This window comes from Xenopus tropicalis, chromosome 5, assembly GCF_000004195.4.
Source record: "Xenopus tropicalis strain Nigerian chromosome 5, UCB_Xtro_10.0, whole genome shotgun sequence".
Lineage (NCBI taxonomy): Eukaryota > Metazoa > Chordata > Amphibia > Anura > Pipidae > Xenopus > Xenopus tropicalis.
This window is the reverse complement of record NC_030681.2, coordinates 8,376,787-8,394,798: the sequence shown is the minus strand read 5'-3', so window position 1 is coordinate 8,394,798 and position 18,012 is coordinate 8,376,787. Positions and strand designations below refer to the sequence as shown.

At 44.7% G+C, this 18,012-nt stretch overlaps 15 non-coding genes across 15 annotated transcripts; 8 read left to right on the top strand and 7 right to left on the bottom strand.

Moving 5' to 3' along the window:
• Window positions 1–282: 282 nt before the first annotated feature.
• On the bottom strand, window positions 283–354 carry trnaa-ugc. The gene has a single exon. It is a non-coding gene; the product is annotated as a tRNA-Ala (tRNA).
• Window positions 355–1,298: 944 nt separating this feature from the next.
• trnaa-ugc lies at window positions 1,299–1,370 on the top strand. Its single transcript has one exon. It is a non-coding gene; the product is annotated as a tRNA-Ala (tRNA).
• Window positions 1,371–2,380: 1,010 nt separating this feature from the next.
• Window positions 2,381–2,452, bottom strand: trnaa-cgc. Its single transcript has one exon. It is a non-coding gene; the product is annotated as a tRNA-Ala (tRNA).
• A 409-nt stretch (window positions 2,453–2,861) lies between these two features.
• trnaa-ugc lies at window positions 2,862–2,933 on the bottom strand. Its single transcript has one exon. It is a non-coding gene; the product is annotated as a tRNA-Ala (tRNA).
• A 1,253-nt stretch (window positions 2,934–4,186) lies between these two features.
• trnaa-cgc lies at window positions 4,187–4,258 on the bottom strand. Its single transcript has one exon. It is a non-coding gene; the product is annotated as a tRNA-Ala (tRNA).
• A 410-nt stretch (window positions 4,259–4,668) lies between these two features.
• On the bottom strand, window positions 4,669–4,740 carry trnae-uuc. Its single transcript has one exon. It is a non-coding gene; the product is annotated as a tRNA-Glu (tRNA).
• Window positions 4,741–6,391: 1,651 nt separating this feature from the next.
• On the top strand, window positions 6,392–6,463 carry trnaa-cgc. Its single transcript has one exon. It is a non-coding gene; the product is annotated as a tRNA-Ala (tRNA).
• A 1,263-nt stretch (window positions 6,464–7,726) lies between these two features.
• trnaa-cgc lies at window positions 7,727–7,798 on the bottom strand. The gene has a single exon. It is a non-coding gene; the product is annotated as a tRNA-Ala (tRNA).
• Window positions 7,799–9,591: 1,793 nt separating this feature from the next.
• Window positions 9,592–9,663, bottom strand: trnaa-cgc. Its single transcript has one exon. It is a non-coding gene; the product is annotated as a tRNA-Ala (tRNA).
• A 596-nt stretch (window positions 9,664–10,259) lies between these two features.
• On the top strand, window positions 10,260–10,331 carry trnaa-cgc. The gene has a single exon. It is a non-coding gene; the product is annotated as a tRNA-Ala (tRNA).
• Window positions 10,332–11,449: 1,118 nt separating this feature from the next.
• trnaa-ugc lies at window positions 11,450–11,521 on the top strand. The gene has a single exon. It is a non-coding gene; the product is annotated as a tRNA-Ala (tRNA).
• A 1,988-nt stretch (window positions 11,522–13,509) lies between these two features.
• On the top strand, window positions 13,510–13,581 carry trnaa-cgc. The gene has a single exon. It is a non-coding gene; the product is annotated as a tRNA-Ala (tRNA).
• A 453-nt stretch (window positions 13,582–14,034) lies between these two features.
• trnaa-ugc lies at window positions 14,035–14,106 on the top strand. The gene has a single exon. It is a non-coding gene; the product is annotated as a tRNA-Ala (tRNA).
• Window positions 14,107–14,333: 227 nt separating this feature from the next.
• On the top strand, window positions 14,334–14,405 carry trnaa-cgc. Its single transcript has one exon. It is a non-coding gene; the product is annotated as a tRNA-Ala (tRNA).
• Window positions 14,406–17,318: 2,913 nt separating this feature from the next.
• trnaa-ugc lies at window positions 17,319–17,390 on the top strand. The gene has a single exon. It is a non-coding gene; the product is annotated as a tRNA-Ala (tRNA).
• The last annotated feature ends 622 nt before the right edge of the window (window positions 17,391–18,012 follow it).

The window sequence follows — 18,012 nt, the reverse complement described above, 5'->3', positions numbered from 1 at the left end:
GCCCTAGGCAACTGCCTCTTCTGCCTACCCCTAGTTCCGGCCCTGCCAGATATGCACCCGCACTGAGTTTGTCAGCATTCAGTGACATGTATGGGAGCCGAAGTTTGGAAACCACTACTCTCCAACTTTTATACTGCCAGTTCTTCTCTAGCACCCTTTACAAATTCAATATGGCAGCCTGGTTCAAAGTATAGGCTAATTTATAGCACTTTATTTATATAGAAACACATTGACTTCAGAACACTAGTGAATGCTTTAATGATATTCTCTTATTCAAAACCCTGGAGATGCTGGGGATTGAACCCGGGACCTCATACATGCAAAGCATGCGCTCTACCACTGAGCTACATCCCCTTCCCACAGCTGTCAGTTCTACAATCATATTCCACGGTGTTGTCATGGCATGTGAGCCCATTTAGCAAAGCAAACGATTTTTAATTTTTTTATCATCTCTATAATGCTGAAATCTTCTCCAGCCCTCGGAAACTAGCTTTGTGAAAGGGTAAGGGGATCTGGGTGTCAGAAATCATTGCCTCTCACTGTATTTAATGTATTTGGGGCTGAAGTTCCCATTGCTTCTCACTGTACTCAATGTATTTTGGGTGCCACTGCTTCTGCCCCTCACTTTATTTAATGTATTTTGGGTGCCACTGCTTCTGTCCCTCACTGTATTCAATGTATTTTGGGTGCCACTGCTTCTGCCCCTCACTGTATTCAATGTATTTGTGGTGCCACTGCTTCGGCCCCTCACTGTATAATGTATTTAGGATCTGGAGTTATTTTTCATAGAAGTCAATGTATCATTAATTACAAGTGCATACTGTGTGTATATATCTATATATCCTTTATTGTAGGATTGTATATCAGCTTACAGGAGGGCTTTATTTGGTAGTAAATCTTGTTTTTATTGAACCAAAACATAACACCAGGTCAGCAATTCAAAATAATTACACCTTGTTTTGAGGCGCTAAGAGCAACATCCAAGGGGTTGGGGAGCAACATGTTGCCCTTCAGAGTTTATTAGCGATGGATTCAGGTTTTTTTCCCCCTCTATTTTCATTGCGTCCAATACAAACTAAGTTTAATTTTTTTAAACAGACAATAGAAGCCGAGGGATATGGAACAAAGGAACAAGCTTAAATACCAAGGAGGCCAATTGGTCTTTATCACTGTTTAACTAACGCCATCTGATGAGTTCAGGGTGTGCCGGGGATGCCGGGGATTGAACCCGGGGCCTCATACATGAGAAGTGGTCCCGATAGAAGACATCATGGAATATAATTGGAATGTAATGGGAAGGGGATGTAGCTCAGTGGTAGAGCGCATGCTTTGCATGTATGAGGCCCCGGGTTCAATCCCCGGCATCTCCATGGTTTTGGATAAGAGAATATCATTAAAGCATTCGCTAGTGTTCTGAATCCAATGTGTTTCAATATAAACAAAGTGCTATAAAATAGCCTATACTTTGAAACAGGCTGCCATATTGAATTAGTAAAGGGTGCCAGAAAAATTCTGGCAGTGTAAAAGTTAATTTGTGCCCTTCACAGTTTATTAGCGATGGATTCAGGGTTTTTTCCCCCCTCTATTTTCATTGCATCCAATAGAAACTAAGTTTAATTTCATTCAACAGACAATGGGAGCCGAGGGATATGGAACAAAGGAACAAGCTTGAATACCAAGGAGGCCAATTGGTCTTTATCACTGTGTAACCTGAGCCATCTGATGAGTTCAGGGTGTGGCTAATTCTGGGTATTTTTCATGTCCAGCCCCCAAGCAATGGTGCCTTTACAATCCAGACCCTCCACTAGAACCTTTCCAAAGAAGTTTGTTGTAAGTGTCCAGGGCCGGATTTCTCTCCGGTGCGCCCCGAGGCCGCCCCTGTGGGAGTCCCCCATGCGCATGCGCGAACGCGCCCCCACTGCGCATGCGCAAAGCGCCAGCTCCCCATTGCGCATGCTCTTTTTAACTCCCATACGGAGCAGTGGGGAGAGGTCCCGACTGCTCCGTATGGGAGCAAAATTAAAAAATGTTCTTGCGGCGGGGCGGCATGCCGCCCCTAAACCTCTGCCGCCCTAGGCCCGGGCCTTTGTGGCCTCTCCACAAATCCGGGCCTGTAAGTGTCCAATGTGCGCCCCCTGATTAGTTGCAGATTCCAGGCCTCATTCCTGCCCAACTTTCCAAGCAAAGATGCCTTCTCAATCTAAAAACTCCTATAAAACCTTTTTTGTTTGTGTTTCCATTGCCCGTTTAGGGAGTTAATACTCATTTAAACTATTCCAAAGCATGGCCTGTGTAAGTAACATTAATCTTTGTACAAGGAACCTGTATTTCCTTTGCCCCATGTTGCAACCTCTGGTGGATATGGTCTCATCTAAAACCCTGGAGATGCCGGGGATTGAACCCGGGGCCTCATACATGCGAAGCATGCGCTCTACCACTGAGCTACATCCCCATTATGCATTGATCTTCTATAGATTAGTGATGGATCATTGCCCCCACCGTGTAATAAGAAGCGGCGGGGTCAATGACTAGAGAGCAGACTAGGGGAAGGCTCCAGCCTGGCGCCCCCCAATCGTTGTGCCCTAGGCAACTGCCTCTTTTGCCTACCCCTAGTTCCGGCCCTGCCAGATATGCACCCGCACTAAGTTTGTCAGCATTCAGTAACCTATATGGGAGCCGGAGTTTGGAAACCACTACTCTCCAACATTTACACTGCCAGTTCTTCTCTAGCACCCTTTACTAATTCAATATGGCAGCCTGTTTCAAAGTATAGACTAATTTATAGCACTTTATTTATATAGAAACACATTGACTTCAGAACACTAGCGAATGCTTTAATGATATTCTCTTATTCAAAACCGTGGAGATGCCGGGGATTGAACCCGGGGCCTCATACATGCAAAGCATGCGCTCTACCACTGAGCTACATCCCCTTCCCACAGCTATCAGTTCTACAATCATATTCCATGGTGTTGTCACGGCATGTGAGCACATTTATCAATGCAAACGATTTTTAATTTTATTTATCTCTATAATGCTAAAATCTTCTCCAGCCCTCGGAAACTAGCTTTGTGAAAGGGTAAAGGGATCTGGGTGTCAGAAATTATTGCCTCTCACTGTATTTAATGTATTTGGGGCTGAAGTTTCCACTGCTTCTCACTGTACTCAATGTATTTTGGGTGCCACTGCTTCTGCCCCTCACTGTATTCAATGTATTTTGGGTGCCACTGCTTCCGCCCCTCCCTATATGTAATGTATTTTGGGTGCCACTGCTTCTGCCCCTCACTGTATTCAATGTATTTGTGGTGCCACTGCTTCTGCCCCTCACTGTATAATGTATTTAGGATCTGGAGTTATTTTTCATAGAAGTTAATGTATCATTAATTACAAGTGCATACTGTATGTATATATCTATATTTCATTTATTGTAGGATTGTATATCAGCTTACAGGAGGCTTTATTTGGCAGTAAATCTTGTTTTTATTCAACCAAAACGTAACACCAGGTCAGGAATTCAAAAATAATTACACCTGGTTTTGGGGGCGCTGACAGCAACATCCAAGGGGTTACATGTTGCCCCTGAGCCACTGGTTGGGGATCACTGGTGTAAGGAATTAATTTGTGCCCTTCACAGTTTATTAGCGATGGATTCAGGGTTTTTTTTTTCCCTCTAATTTCATTTCCCCCAATAGAAACTAAGTTTAATTTCATTCAACAGACAATGGGAGCCAAGGGATATGGAACAAAGGAACAAGCTTGAATACCAAGGAGGCTAATTGGTCTTTATCACTGTTTAACTTACGCCACCTAATGAGTTCAGGGTGTGGCAAATTTGGGATATTCTTCAAGTACAGCCCCCAAGCAAAGGTGCCTTTACAATACAGACCCTCCACTAGAACCTTTCCATAGGAAGTTTGTTGTAAGTGTCCATCTTGCGCCACCTGATTATTTGCAGATTCCAGGCCTCATTCCTGCCCAACCTTCCAAGCAAAGATGCCTTCTCAATCTAAACACTCCTATACAACCATTTTTGTTCGTGTTTCCATTACCCGTTTAGGTAGTTAGTGCTCATTTAAACTATTCCAAAGCACGGCCTGTGTAAGTAACATTAATCTTTGTACAAGGAACCTGTATTTCCTTTGCCTCATGTTGCAACCTCTGGTGGATATGGTCTCATCTAAAACCCTGGAGATGCCGGGGATTGAACCCAGGGCCTCATACATGCGAAGCATGCGCTCTACCACTGAGCTACACCCCCATCATGTGTTGCACGTCTATAGATTAGCGATGGATCATTGTCTCCACCGCGTAATGAGAAGCGGCAGGGTCAATGACTAAAGGGACTAGACTAGGGGTAGGCTCCAGCCTGGTGCCCCCCAATCATTGTGCCCTAGGCAAATGCCTCTTGTGCCTACCCCTAGTTCCGGCCCTGCCAGATATGCACCCGCACTGAGTTTGTCAGCATTCAGTAACCTGTATGGGAGCCGAAGTTTGGAAACCACTACTCTCCAACATTTACACTGCCAGTTCTTCTCTAGCACCCTTTACAAATTCAATATGGCAGCCTGGTTCAAAGTATAGGCTAATTTATAGCACTTATTTGTGTAGAAACACATTGACTTCAGAACACTAGCGAATGCTTTAGTGATATTCTTTTATTCAAATCCCTGGAGATGCCGGGGATTGAACCCAGGGCCTCATACATGAAAAGCATGCGCTCTACCACTGAGCTACATCCCCTTCCACAGCTGTCAGTTCTACAATCATATTCCACGGTGTTGTCATGACATGTGAGCCCATTTAGCAATGCAAACGATTTTTAATTTTTTTATCATCGCTATAATGCTGAAATCTTCTCCAGCCCTCGGAAACTAGCTTTGTGAAAGGGTAAAGGGATCTGGGTGTCAGAAAACATTGCCTCTCACTGTATTTAATGTATTTGGGGCTGAAGTTCCCACTGCTTCTCACTGTACTCAATGTATTTTGGGTGCCACTGCTTCTGCCCCTCACTGTATTCAATGTATTTTGGGTGCCACTGCTTCTGCCCCTCACTTTATTCAATGTATTTGTGGTGCCACTGCTTCTGCCCCTCACTGTATAATGTATTTAGGATCTGGAGTTATTTTTCATAGAAGTCAATGTATCATTAATTACAAGTGCATACTGTGTGTATATATCTATATATCCTTTATTGTAGGATTGTATATCAGCTTACAGGGGGGCTTCATTTGGTAGTAAATCTTGTTTTTATTGAACCAAAACATAACACCAGGTCAGCAATTCAAAAATAATTACACCTTGTTTTGAGGCGCTAAGAGCAACATCCAAGGGGTTGGGGAGCAACATGTAGCCCCTGAGCCACTGGTTGGGGATCACTGGTGTAAGGAATTAATTTGTGCCCTTTAGAGATTATTAGAGATGGATTCAGGTTTTTTCCCCCCTCTATTTTCATTGCATCCAATAGAAACTAAGTTTAATTTCTTTAAACAGACAATTGGAGCCGAGGGATATGGAACATAGGAACAAGCTTAAATACCAAGGAGGCTAATTGGTCTTTATCACTGTTTAACTTACGCCATCTGATGAGTTCAGGGTGTGCCGGGGATGCCGGGGATTGAACCCGGGGCCTCATACATGAGAAGTGGACCCAATAGAAGACATCATGAAATATAATTGGGAAGCCAGAGTAATGGGAAGGGGATGTAGCTCAGTGGTAGAGCGTATGCTTTGCGTGTATGAGGCCCCGGGTACAATCCCCGCCATCTCCTGAGTTTTGAATAAAAGAATATCATTAAAGCGTTTGCTAGTATTCTGAAGCCAATGTGTTTCTATATAAATAAAGTGCTATAAAATAGCCTATACTTTGAAACAGGCTGCCATATTGAATTAGTAAAGGGTGCCAGAAAAGAACTGGCAGTGTAAAAGTTGGAGAGTAGTGGTTTCCAAACTTCGGCTCCCATACAGGTTACTGAATGCTGACAAACTCAGTGCGGGTGCATATCTGATAGGGGGGCGCCAGGCTGGAGCCTACCCCTAGTCTGCTCTCTTTAGTCATTGACCCCGCCGCTTTTCATTATGCTGTGGGGGCAATGATCCATCGCATTGTGAACCCCCCTTGTGCATGCACCATGCCAAGGCACACGCGGGGGGGTGGGAAGGTGCAGGGGCGAGGTGGCTGACCGGGTTGCCTAGGGCACCCAGTCGGCTTGGCCCGCCCCTGATATCTGGTTTTAGACCCACAAAAGCAGCTGTGCAGCTGTGTAACAGGCTGAGTACCCGAGTGTTTCAGGCATAATGTCAGCCCTTGCTGGGTTTGTTATCTTCTGGTACCGCGGGTTTTACATTTTAGTGAATGACTTCAATGCTATTCTGGAGCCATCTTTCGTATGATGGGGATGTAGCTCAGTGGTAGAGCGCATGCTTCGCATGTATGAGGCCCCGGGTTCAATCCCCGGCATCTCCAGGGTTTTTAGAGGTTGCAACATGGTGCAAAGGAATTACAGGTTCCTTGTATAAACATTAATGTTACTTACACAGGCCATGCTCTGGAATAGTTGAAAAAACTCCTACCTACTAAATGGTTAATGGAAACTTGATCAAACTTGCAACAAAAAAAGATGTAGAGGAGTTTTTAGGGTTTCAGGTGTGTCTCCTGCTTAGGTGTTATTCTCATGTCTACCAGTAGGGTATGTGAGCATATTTACCAATGCAAACAATTCTTGATTTTTTTTTTTCATCTTTATAATGCTGAAATCTTCTCCAGCCCTCGGAAAACCAGATTTGTGAAAGGGTAAGGGGATCTGGGTGTCAGAAATCATTGCCTCTCATTGTATTTAATGTATTTGTGGTGCCACTGCTTCTGCCCCTCACTGTATAATGTATTTTTGATCTGGAGTTATTTTTCATAGAAGTCAATGTATCATTAATTAAAAGTGCATACTGTGTGTATATATCCTTTATTGTAGGATTGTATATCAGCTTACAGGAGGCTTTATTTAGTAGTAAATCTTGTTTTTATTCAACCAAAACTTAACACCAGGTCAGGAATTCAAAAATATTTACACCTGGTTTTGGGGGCGCTGACAGCAACCTCCAAGGGATTGGTGAGCAACATGTTGCCCCTGAGCCACTGGTTGGGGATCACTGGTGTAAGGAATTCATTTGTGCCCTTCACAGTTTATTAGCGATGGATTCAGGGTTTTTTCCCCCCTCTATTTTCATTGCATCCAATAGAAACTAAGTTTAATTTCATTCAACAGACAATGGGAGCCGAGGGATATGGAACAAAGGAACAAGCTTGAATACCAAGGAGGCCAATTGGTCTTTATCACTGTGTAACCTGAGCCATCTGATGAGTTCAGGGTGTGGCAAATTCTGGGTATTTTTCATGTCCAGCCCCCAAGCAAAGGGGCCTTTACAATCCAGACCCTCCACTAGAACCTTTCCAAAGAAGTTTGTTGTAAGTGTCCAACGTGCGCCCCCTGATTAGTTGCAGATTCCAGGCCTCATTCCTGCCCAACCTTCCAAGCAAAGATGCCTTCTCAATCTAAAAACTCCTATAAAACCTTTTTTGTTTGTGTTTCCATTGCCCGTTTAGGAAATTAATACTCATTTAAACTATTCCAAAGCACGGCCTGTGTAAGTAACATTAATCTTTGTACAAGGAACCTGTATTTTCTTTGCCCCATGTTGCAACCTCTGGTGGATACGGTCTCATCTAAAACCCTGGAGATGCCGGGGATTGAACCCGGGGCCCCATACATGCGAAGCATGCGCTCTACCACTGAGCTACATCCCCATTACGCATTGCTCTTCTATAGATTAGCGATGGATCATTGCCCCCACCGTGTAATGAGAAGCGGCGGGGTCAATGACTAGAGAGCAGACTAGGGGTAGGCTCCAGCCTGGCGCCCCCCAATCGTTGTGCCCTAGGCAACTGCCTCTTTTGCCTACCCCTAGTTCCGGCCCTGCCAGATATGCACCCGCACTAAGTTTGTCAGCATTCAGTGACATGTATGGGAGCCGGAGTTTGGAAACCACTACTCTCCAACTTTTACACTGCCAGTTCTTCTCTAGCACCCTTTACAAATTCAATATGGCAGCCTGGTTCAAAGTATAGGCTAATTTATAGCACTTTATTTATATAGAAACACATTGACTTCAGAACACTAGTGAATGCTTTAATGATATTCTCTTATTCAAAACCCTGGAGATGCCGGGGCCTCATACATGCAAAGCATGCGCTCTACCACTGAGCTACATCCCCTTCCCACAGCTGTCACTTCTACAATCATATTCCATGGTGTTGTCATGGCATGTGAGCCCATTTAGCAAAGCAAACGATTTTTAATTTTTTTATCATCTCTATAATGCTGAAATCTTCTCCAGCCCTCGGAAACTAGCTTTGTGAAAGGGTAAGGGGCTCTGGGTGTCAGAAATCATTGCCTCTCACTGTATTTAATGTATTTGGGGCTAAAGTTCCCACTGCTTCTCACTGTACTCAATGTATTTTGGGTGCCACTGCTTCTGCCCCTCACTTTATTCAATGTATTTTGGGTGCCACTGCTTCTGTCCCGCACTGTATTCAATGTATTTTGGGTGCCACTGCTTCTGCCCCTCACTGTATTTAATGTATTTTGGGTGCCACTGCTTCTGCCCCTCACTGTATTCAATGTATTTGTGGTGCCACTGCTTCTGCCCCTCACTGTATTCAATGTATTTAGGATCTGGAGTTATTTTTCATAGAAGTCAATGTATCATTAATTACAAGTGCATACTGTGTGTATATATCTATATATCCTTTATTGTAGGATTGTATATCAGCTTACAGGAGGCTTTATTTGATAGTAAATCTTGTTTTTATTCAACCAAAACTTAACACCAGGTCAGGAATTCAAAAATATTTACACCTGGTTTTTGGGCGCTGACAGCAACCTCCAAGGGGTTGGTGAGCAACATGTTGCCTCTGAGCCACTGGTTGGGGATCACTGGTGTAAGGAATTCATTTGTGCCCTTCACAGTTTATTAGCGATGGATTCAGGGTTTTTTTCCCCCTCTATTTTCATTGCATCCAATAAAAACTAAGTTTAATTTCATTCAACAGACAATGGGAGCCGAGGGATATGGAACAAAGGAACAAGCTTAAATACCAAGGAGGCCAATTGGTCTTTATCACTGTGTAACCTCAGCCATCTGATGAGTTCAGGGTGTGGCAAATTCTGGGTATTTTTCATGTCCAGCCCCCAAGCAATGGTGCCTTTACAATCCAGACCCTCCACTAGAACCTTTCCAAAGAAGTTTGTTGTAAGTGTCCAACGTGCGCCCCCTGATTAGTTGCAGATTCCAGGCCTTATTCCTGCCCAACCTTCCAAGCAAAGATGCCTTCTCAATCTAAAAACTCCTATAAAACCTTTTTTGTTTGTGTCTCCATTGCCCGTTTAGGGAGTTAATACTCATTTAAACTATTCCAAAGCACGGCCTGTGTAAGTAACATTAATCTTTGTACAAGGAACATTAATCTTTGTACAAGGAACCTGTATTTCCTTTGCCCCATGTTGCAACCTCTGGTGGATATGGGCTCATCTAAAACCCTGTAGATGCCGGGGATTGAACCCGGGGCCTCATACATGCGAAGCATGCGCTCTACCACTGAGCTACATCCCCATTATGTATTGCACTTCTATAGATTAGTGATGGATCATTGCCCCCACCGTGTAATGAGAAGCGGCGGGGTCAATGACTAGAGAGCAGACTAGGGGAAGGCTCCTGCCTGGCGCCCCCCAATCGTTGTGCCCTAGGCAACTGCCTCTTTTGCCTACCCCTAGTTCCGGCCCTGCCAGATATGCACCCGCACTGAGTTTGTCAGCATTCAGTAACCTGTATGGGAGCCGGAGTTTGGAAACCACTACTCTCCAACTTTTACACTGCCAGTTCTTCTCTAGCACCCTGCCGTTCCACTCTGCCAGTCCCTCTGCCGTGCCACTCTGCCAGCCCCTCTGCTGTGCCACTCTGCCAGTCCCTCTGCCGTGCCACTCTGCCAGTCCAACTGCCGTGCCGCTCTGCCAATCCCTGCCGTGCCACTCTGCCAGTCCCTCTGCCGTGCCACTCTGCCAATCCCACTGCCGTGCCACTCTGCCAGTCCCTCTGCTGTGCCACTCTGCCAATCCCTCTGCCTTTCCACTCTGCCAGTCCCCCTGCTGTGCCACTCTGCCAATCCCTCTGCCATACCACTCTGCCAATAGAACTGATAGCTGTGGGAAGGGGATGTAGCTCAGTGGTAGAGCGCATGCTTCGCATGTATGAGGCCCCGGGTTCAATCCCCGGCATCTCCAGGGTTTTAGATGAGACCATATCCACCAGAGGTTGCAACATAGAGCTAAGAAAATATAGGTTCCTTGTACAAAGATTAATTTTTATTACACAGGCCATGTTCTGGAATAGTTGAAAAAAGTCCTACCTGACTAAATGGTTAATGGAAAATTGAACAAACTTGCAACAAAAAAACATGTAGAGAGGTGTTTAGATGATGTGAGACAGCATCTTTGCTTGGAAGGTTGGGCAGGAATGAGGCCTGGAATCTGCAACTAATCAGGGGGCGTACGGTGGACACTTACAACAAACTTCCTATGGAAAGGTTCTAGTGGAGGGTCTGGATTGTAAAGGCACCTTTGCTTGAGGGCTGGACATGAAGAATACCCAGAATTAGCCACACCCTGAACTCATCAGATGGCTCAAGTTACACAGTGATAAATACCAATTGGCCTCCTTGGTATTCAACTTGTTCCTTTGTTCCATATCCCTCAGCTCCCATTGTCTGTTGAAAGAAATTAAACATAGTTAGGGGGAAAAACCCCTGAATCCATCGCTAATAATCATTCCTGACACCAGTGACTCACCAGTGGCTCAGGGGCAACGAATGTTGCTCTCAGTGCCCCCGAACCAAGTGTAATTATTTTTGAATTCCTGACTTGGGGGCAAGTTTTGGTTAAATAAAAAAGAGATTTACTACCAAATAAAGCCTCCTGTAAGCTGATATACAATCCAACAATTAATGAAATATAGACATATACACACAGTATGCACTTGTAAATAATGGTACATTGACTTCTATGAAAAATAACTAAGATCCTAAATACATTATACAGTGAGGGCAGAAGTAGTGGCACCAAAAATACATTGAATACAGTGAGAGACAGTGGGCAGTGGCACCACAAATACATTAAATACAGCAGTGGTAACATCAGCCCCAAATACATAAAATACAATGAGAGGCAATTATTTCTGACACCCAGTTTTCGTTACCCTTTCAAAAATCTGTTTTTTAGAGGGCTGGAGAAGAATTCAGCATTATAGAGATGAAAAAAAATTAAAAATCATTTGCATTGATAAATGTCCTCACACGCTGTGAAGACACCGTGGAATATGATTGTAGAACTGATAGCTGTGGGAAGGGGATGTAGCTCAGTGGTAGAGCGCATGCTTTGCATGTATGAGGCCCTGGGTTCAATCCCCGGCAACTCCAGGGTTTTGAATAAGAGAATATCATTAAAGCATTCACTAGTGTTCTGAAGTCAATGTGTTTCTACACAAATAAAGTGCTATAAAGCCTATACTTTGAAACAGGCTGCCATATTGAATTTGTAAAGGGTGCTAGAGAAGAACTGGCAGTGTAAAAGTTGGAGAGTAGTGGTTTCCAAACTCCGTCTCCCATACAGGTTACTGAATGCTGACAAACTCAGTGCGGGTGCATATCTGGCAGGGCCGGAACTAGGGGTAGGCACAAGAGGCAGTTACCTAGGGCAGTGCTGTCTAACTGGCGGCCTGCAACCCCCCTCTGTGTGGCCCCCCACCTGTCTGGCTGCTTTGATGGCTTACTATTGTGTAAGCTTTAAATGGTATCAGTACTGAGATTAACTGCCCCCCCTGCATGGTTCTCACCTCAGATTCAGGCAGTAATCCCCCTGTATTGTTTAAATATGTAATCCCCTGTGTTTTTCACACCTTTTAATCTCTGCATTGTTCACCCCCTGCAGTGTTCACACCTCAGGCTCAGGCTGTAATCACCCCCATTGTTCCCCTGTTCACACCTCAGGAGCAGTAGAAACCCACAAATAATCCCTGCATACTACAAAAAGAACATATACTGAGGTGGTACTGCAATTAAAAAGTTTTTTAATATATAGTTATTGTGCAGACTGTAGGAGCAGTGCCAGCATTGTGTCACTGTATGCTGCCTGTGTATGCCATACACACAGGCAGCATAGGGCAAGCAGAGTATGGCACACACAGGCAGGGTAGGGAAGGCAGAGTATGGCACACACAGGACGAGTAGGGCAGGCAAAGTATGGCACACACAGCCCAAGTTTGGCACAAACCAGCCAAGAATGGCACACACAGTGAAAGTATGGCACACGCAGGCAGGGTAGGGAAGGCAGAGTATGGCACACACAGGCAGAGTAGGGCAGGCAGAGTATGGCACACACAGGCCAAGTTTGGCACAAACCAGCCAAGAATGGCACACACAGTGAAAGTATGGCACACGCAGGCAGGATAGGGAAGGCAGAGTATGTCACACACAGGCAGGGTAGGGAAGGCAGAGTATGGCACACACAGGTAGGGTATGGAAGGCAGAGTATGGCACACACAGGACGAGTAGGGCAGGCAAAGTATGGCACACACAGCCCAAGTTTGGCACAAACCAGCCAAGAATGGCACACACAGTGAAAGTATGGCACACGCAGGCAGGGTAGGGAAGGCAGAGTATGGCACACACAGGCAGAGTAGGGCAGGCAGAGTATGGCACACACAGGCCAAGTTTGGCACAAACCAGCCAAGAATGGCACACACAGTGAAAGTATGGCACACGCAGGCAGGATAGGGAAGGCAGAGTATGGCACACACAGGTAGGGTATGGAAGGCAGAGTATGGCACACACAGGCAGGGTAGGGAAGGCAGAGTATGGCACACACAGGCAGGGTAGGGAAGGCAGAGTATGGCACACACAGGCAGGGTAGGGCAGGCAGAGTATGGCACACACAGGCCAAGTATGGCACAAACCAGCCAAGAATGGCACACACAGTGAAAGTATGGCGCGCAGGTAGGGTATGGAAGGCAGAGTATGGCACACACAGGCAGGGTAGGGAAGGCAGAGTATGGCACACACAAAGGCAGGGTAGGGCAGGCAGAGTTTGGCAGGTTTTTGCTGTACTACAACCATTAATATGGGTATGGTCATGTGATAACATGGGTGTGGTTTCAAGTGGGTGCGGTTTCAAAAAGGGGAGTGGTCAAAACTGGCTTCCATTATCGGCCCTCCACCACGTAGGTCGGAAAAATTCCGGCCCTCGGTACAACAGAAGTTGGACAGCACTGGCCTAGGGCACAACTATTGGGTGGTGCCAGGCAGGAGCCCACCCCTAGTCCGTTCTCGTTAGTCATTGACCCCGCCCCTTTTCATTACACGATGGGGGCACTGATCCAGCACTAATCTATAGAAGTGCAATGCATGATGGGGGTGTAGCTCAGTGGTAGAGCGCATGCTTCGCATGTTTGAGGCCCCGGGTTCAATCCCCGGCATTTCCAGGGTTTTAGATGAGACCATATCCAATGAGGTTGCTCTCAGTGCTCTCAAACCAAGTGTAAGTGGAGTATCTGGATTATAAAGGCACCTTTGCTTGGGGGTTCTAATTGAAAAATACCCAGAATTTGACAAAAAAAAATGGCACATTGACTTCTATGAAAAATAACTCCAAATCCTAAATACATTATACAGTGAGGGGCAGAAGCAGTGGCACCCAAAATACATTAAATACAATGAGAAGCAGTGGGAACTTCAGCCCCAAATACAATGAGAGGCAATGATTTCTGACACCCAGAGCCCCTTACCCTTTCACAAAGCTGGTTTTCCGAGGGCTGGAGAAGATTTCAGCATTATAGAGATGAAAAAAAAGATTAAAAATCGTTTGCATTGCTAAATGGGCTCACATGCCATGACAACACCGTGGAATATGATTATAGAACTGACAGCTGTGGGAAGGGGATGTAGCTCAGTGGTAGAGCGCATGCTTTGCATGTATGAGGCCCCGGGTTCAATCCCCGGCATCTCCAGGGTTTTGAATAAGAGAATATCATTAAAGCATTCGCTAGTGTTCTGAAGCCAATGTGTTTCTACACAAATAAAGTGTGCAGCAGTGTAACAGGCTGAGTACCCGAGTGTTTCAGGCATAATGTCAGCCCTTGCTGGTTTTGTTATCTTCTGGCACCTCGGGTTTTCACATGTTAGTGACTGACTTCAATGCTAGTCTATTCTATTGCATTGCATTGCATTGCATTATGGGGATGTAGCTCAGTGGTAGAGCGCATGCTTCGCGTGTATGAGGCCCTGGGTTCAATCCCCGGCAACACCAGGGTTTAGATGAGACCATATCCACCAGAGGGTGCAACATGGGGCAAAGGAAATACAGGTTCCTTGTACAAATATTAATGTTGCTTACACAGGCCATGTTCTGGAATATTTTAAAAAACTCCTACCTGACTAAATGGTTAATGGAAACTTGAACAAACTTGCAACAAAAAAAAGATGTAAAGGAGTGTTTAGATTGAGAAGGCATCTTTGCTTGGAAGGTTGGGCAGGAATGAGGCCTGGAATCTGCAACTAAACAGGGGGCGCACGTTGGCCACTTACAACAAACTTCCTATGGAAAGGTTCTAGTGGAGGGTCTGGCTTGTAAAGGCACCTTTTTTTGACAAAAAAAATGGTACATTGACTTTTATGAAAAATAACTCCATATCCTTAATACATTATACAGTGAGGGGCAGAAGCAGTGGCACCCAAAATACAAACCGGATTCCAAAAAAGTTGGGACACTAAACAAATTGTGAATAAAAACTGAACGCAATGATGTGGATGTGCCAACTTCTAATATTTTATTCAGAATAGAACATAAATCACGGAACAAAAGTTTAAACTGAGAAAATGTACCATTTTAAGGGAAAAATATGTTGATTCAGAATTTCATGGTGTCAACAAATCCCCAAAAAAGTTGGGACAAGGCCATTTTCCCCACTGTGTGGCATCTCCCCTTCTTCTTACAACACTCAACAGAAGTCTGGGGACAGAGGAGACCAGTTTCTCAAGTTTAGGAATAGGAATGCTCTCCCATTCTTGTCTAATACAGGCCTCTAACTGTTCCATCGTCTTGGGCCTTCTTTGTGGCACCTCCCTCTTTATGATGCGCCAAATGTTCTCTATAGGGGAAAGATCTGGGCTGCAGACTGGCCATTTCAGTACCCGGATCCTTCTCCTACGCAGCCATGATGTTTTGATTGATGCAGAATGGGGTCTGGCATTATCTTGTTGAAAAATGCAGGGTCTTCCCTGAAAGAGATGACGTCTGGATGGGAGCATATGTTGTTCTAGAACCTGAATATATTTTTCTGCATTGATGCTGCCTTTCCAGACATGCAAGCTGTCCATGCCACACGCACTCATGCAACCCCATACCATCAGAGATGCAGGCTTCTGAACTGAGCGTTGATAACAACTTGGGTTGTCCTTGTCCTCTTTGGTCCGGATGACATGGCGTCCCAAATTTCCAAAAAGAACTTTGAATCGTGACTCGTCTGACCACAGAACAGTCTTCCATTTTGCCACACTCCATTTTAAATGATCCCTGGCCCAGTGAAAACGCCTGAGCTTGTGGATCTTGCTTAGAAATGGCTTCTTCTTTGCACTGTAGAGTTCCAGCTGGCAACGGCGGATGGCACGGTGGGTTCACTGACAATGGTTTCTGGAAGTATTCCTGAGCCCATTCTGTGATTCCCTTTACAGTACATTCCTGTTTGTGGTGCAGTGTCGTTTAAGGGCCCGGAGATCACGGGCATCCAGTATGGTTTTATGGCCCTGACCCTTACGCACAGAGATTGTTCTAGATTCTCTGAATCTTCGGATGATGTTATGCACAGTTGATGATGATAGATGCAAAATCTTTGCAATTTTTCGCTGGGTAACACCTTTCTGATATTGCTCCACTATCTTTCTGTGCAACATTGTGGGAATTGGTGATCCTCTACCCATCTTGGCTTCTGAGAGACACTGCCACTCTGAGAAGCTCTTTTTATACCCAATCATGTTGCCAATTGACCTAATTAGTGTTATTTGGTCTTCCAGCTCTTCGTTATGCTCAAATTTACTTTTTCCAGCCTCTTATTGCTACTTGTCCCAACTTTTTTGGGATTTGTTGACACCATGAAATTCTGAATCAACATATTCTTCCCTTAAAATGGTACATTTTCTCAGTTTAAACTTTTTTTCCGTGATTTATGTTCTATTCTGAATAAAATATTAGAAGTTGGCACCTCCACATCAGTGCGTTCAGTTTTTATTCACAACTTGTTTAGTGTCCCAACTTTTTTGGAATCCGGTTTGTACATTGAATACAGTGAGAAGCAGTTGGAACTTCAGCCCCAAATACATTAAATACAGTGAGAAGCAGTGGGAACTTCAGCCCCAAATACATTAAATACAGTGAGAGGCAATGATCTCTGACACCCAGGGCCCCTTACCCTTTCACAAATCTGGTTTTCTGAGAGCTGGAGAAGATTTCACCCCGTGGAAAATGATTGTGAAATGACACTTTTAGGAAGGGGATGTAGCTCAGTGGTAGAGCGCATGCTTCGCATGTATGAGGTTCAATCCCCGGCATCTCCAGGGTTTTGGCTAAGAGAATATCATTAAAGGAAATGTGACACTAAATTATTTTAAGTAAATAATGGAAGCCAAGTTTTAGCAGTGCTCCCAAACCAAGTGTAATGATTTTTGAATTCCGGACTTGGGGGCAAGTTTTGGTTGAATGAAAACAAGATTTACTACCAAATAAAGCCCCCTGTAAGCTGATATACAATCCTACAATAAAGAATATATAGATATATACACACAGTATGCACCTGTAAATAATGGTACATTGACTTCTATGAAAATAACTGCAGATCCTAAATACATTATACAGTGAGGGGCAGAAGCAGTGACACCCAAAATACATTGAATACAGTGAGAGACAGAATGCATTGGCACCACAAATACATTAAATACAGTGAAAAGCAGTGGGAACCTCAGCCCCAAATACATTAAATACAATGAGAGGCAATGATTTCTTACACCCAGATTCCCTTACCCTTTCACAAATCTGGTTTTCCGAGGGCTGGAGAAGATTTCAGCATTATAGAGATGAAAAAAAATCAAGAATCGTTTGCATTGCTAAATGTGCTCACATGCCGTGACAACACCGTGGATAATGATTGTGAAATGCCACTTGTGGGAAGGGGATGTAGCTCAGTGGTAGAGCGCATGCTTTGCATGTATGAGGCCCCGGGTTCAATCCCCGGCATCTCCAGGGTTTTGGATAAGAGAATATTAGCATGCCCCAGTTTCCAGCAGAGACAGTGACAGGTTTCTACAACCTACATCCCACCCTGCAACATGGGGCAAAGGAACGTTCCTTGTAGAAAGATTTATGTTACTTACAAAGGCCATGCTCTGGAATAGTTTAAAATGTGTAATGGAAAGTTGGACAAACTTGCAACAAAAAAAGATGTATAGAAGTGTTTAGATTGAGAAGGCATCTTTGCTTGGAAGGTTGGGCAGGAATGAGTCCTGGATTCTTCAACTAATCAGGGGGCGCACGTTGGCCACTTACAACAAACTTCCTATGGAAAGGTTCTAGTGGAGGGTCTGGATTGTAAAGGCACTTTTGCTTGAACTCATCAGATGGCTCAAGTTACACAGTGATAAAAACCAATTGGCCTCCTTGGTATTCAAGCTTGTTCATTTGTGCCATGTCCCTTGGCTCCCATTGTCTGTTGAAAGAAATTAAACTTAGTTTCTATTGGATGCAATGAAAATAGAGGGGGGACCCTGAATCCATCGCTAATAAACTCGGAAAGGTGCAAATTCATTCCTTACACCAGTGATCCCCAACCAGTGGCTCAGGGGCAACATGTTGCTCACCAAACCCA